Below are 2,224 nucleotides of genomic sequence, written 5' to 3'. Positions count from 1 at the left end.
AACCCCGCACGCCACACTTCACACAATGGAGAGCGCTCGGATGCCAGCCGCAGAAACCTCCCGCAAAATGGGAAAGCACAAAGGGGCGGGTGGCAGAGCGGGACCCCCGGACAAGCACCGGCAGGGCCCCTTGGCGTGGGTCAGCCGTACACAAATGGGTCATTTTAGACTCCGCTGTCCGGCGTAAAGGCGTCGGCAGCTAGGTGGGAGACTGCTCCCAGTTTTTAGGATCACTGCTGGGCATAAATCCAGTAGCGGTTAGAAAGCGTTGCCAGTGAATATCTAACATTGGGGAGGGGGGTCCCGCGGGAGGAGGGGAGAGCAAGGGGAGGAGCTCACCCTGTGGAAGTGAGGGATGAACTTTATCTGTTGAATCATACTTGCAGGAAAGTGCTGGGAGCGGACACCACGTGAACGAAAAGTCCTCAAAATATAGAATAAACAAAATGGGCTCATCTGCTCAATGGGTAAGTGCAAGGTCTAGGAGGAGAGCCTTCAAATTACCTGTACGAAAAAGTCCTCGAAGCACAGACTCTGTCCTCATACACAGCTGTAAAGTATCAGGCATTATTTACAGTACGGAATAAATGTAAAAACAACAATAAACAGCGCTGAATTAATCTCTCATGTAAATTCATTCAAGCAAATGGAACCACTCTAGGAACAGATTTAGTTAACTAATATGATTAAGAGAATAACAATCAGCTGCAGCCACAACGGTTCTCAGTCAGGATGCTCTGCATGAACGCTGCGGGATCGCCCATTTCGCAGATGAGGAAATCAAGGCATGCGCCATTACTTTTTCTAAATTTTTGTAATAATCCCGAAAAATATTTGAGCATGATATGGCTTTACCCACTGTCAAAATTTTAATTCAAATCTGACTGAATGTTGGAATATTTTGAGACATATTTGAAAAATTCTAGTTTTCACAGGCATTTGGCTAATTCTGGAAAGTCTGACCTCTCTTTTCAGGATAAAATATGAAAGTTCATACTTTATATTCTACTGACCACTGATCTGGATCATAATTTATCTTTGCCCTACCAGTAGTTGTTTAGCAAAACTATTTCTGTATGTTCTTATGGAATAACAGTTTCCATAAGAAGTGACGTATTGAGCTGTTTTTATAGACTTCCCACAGCTTCTGTCACTAAACACAGAGACAACAGATAATACATGAGGAATGTCACTTCTCTCTTTAAGAGCACCCCAGCTATGTAGCAATGCTATACTGCCAGTCCAGTACCATCAGTGGAGGTGCTGAGTTTAATAAATAGCATGTGGAATGTTTGGCTCAATATTGCTGCAGAGACTGTGACATTGCTCTGCCAGGGTTCCCTGGCCCCATGAAAAGCCTGTAACATGGCTACACACCTAGGAGAAAACTTCCCTGCATCCACCTTGTACTCTAACAGATCCCAACAAGGCTATCTTAAAACCTAAAACCAAAACAGCCAGAAAAAATAGAATTACAGGACTAATAAACACAATATTTATAGCCAAAGTGTGACATACTTTAAAAAATGTAAAAAAAAACCAACCAGAAATCTACCAAGTTACAGATTTTACTTTCTTCGCGAAGCAAATCTGAAATAAAACATATTTGCCCAAGAAAGGACACACTGTTTTCTGTAATTAAAATGGTGGAATTTTGCATAGGTTGAAAGCTATTTCTGTTTTAAGGACTTTTTGATTAAGCTAAAATTCACTGTTTCCCTGAAGTTAAACATAGCATTTATATTAGTATTCTTATTTTGGCTGAGGTGGGGGAAAAGGAAGGAGCAGTAGGATTTGCTTTCATGATTAGGAACCCTGGATACTCCCCTCAACCCCCTTATAAGAGCTTCTGTGTACGGGTCTAGCACAAAGCAAAAATATGCAGTGATATTTTAATAATTCCCATTGATTAACTGGCAAATTATCCCACACCTACAGCCCACCAGCAAGAACCAAGTCCCAGGGTAGGAGCCTGCTAATTACAGGCTCCGGCAGCTCTTCCAGTTGCCTGTTATCATCTAGAGTAGTGTGATGCGCAGAACAGTAAAACAGAAGGCAGAATCAAAGGAACATAAAGTTACAGGGATCCTGACAGTGTCATCTCGATTCCCACTTGGATCTTCCGCCTTTTAAGTTTTGTGTGTGCTCTGGGGGCGTGGGTTAGTGGGCGTGCAGCTGGCCCCATTGCCTGGGCTGCTCCAAACCCCCTGCACCACTGGCATCA

The sequence above is a fragment of the Corvus brachyrhynchos genome, unplaced genomic scaffold, assembly GCF_000691975.1.
Source record: "Corvus brachyrhynchos isolate BGI_N302 unplaced genomic scaffold, ASM69197v1 scaffold80, whole genome shotgun sequence".
Taxonomy (NCBI): Eukaryota; Metazoa; Chordata; class Aves; order Passeriformes; family Corvidae; genus Corvus; species Corvus brachyrhynchos.
The sequence above is the reverse complement of the archived record's forward strand: the minus strand, read 5'-3'. Positions refer to the sequence as shown.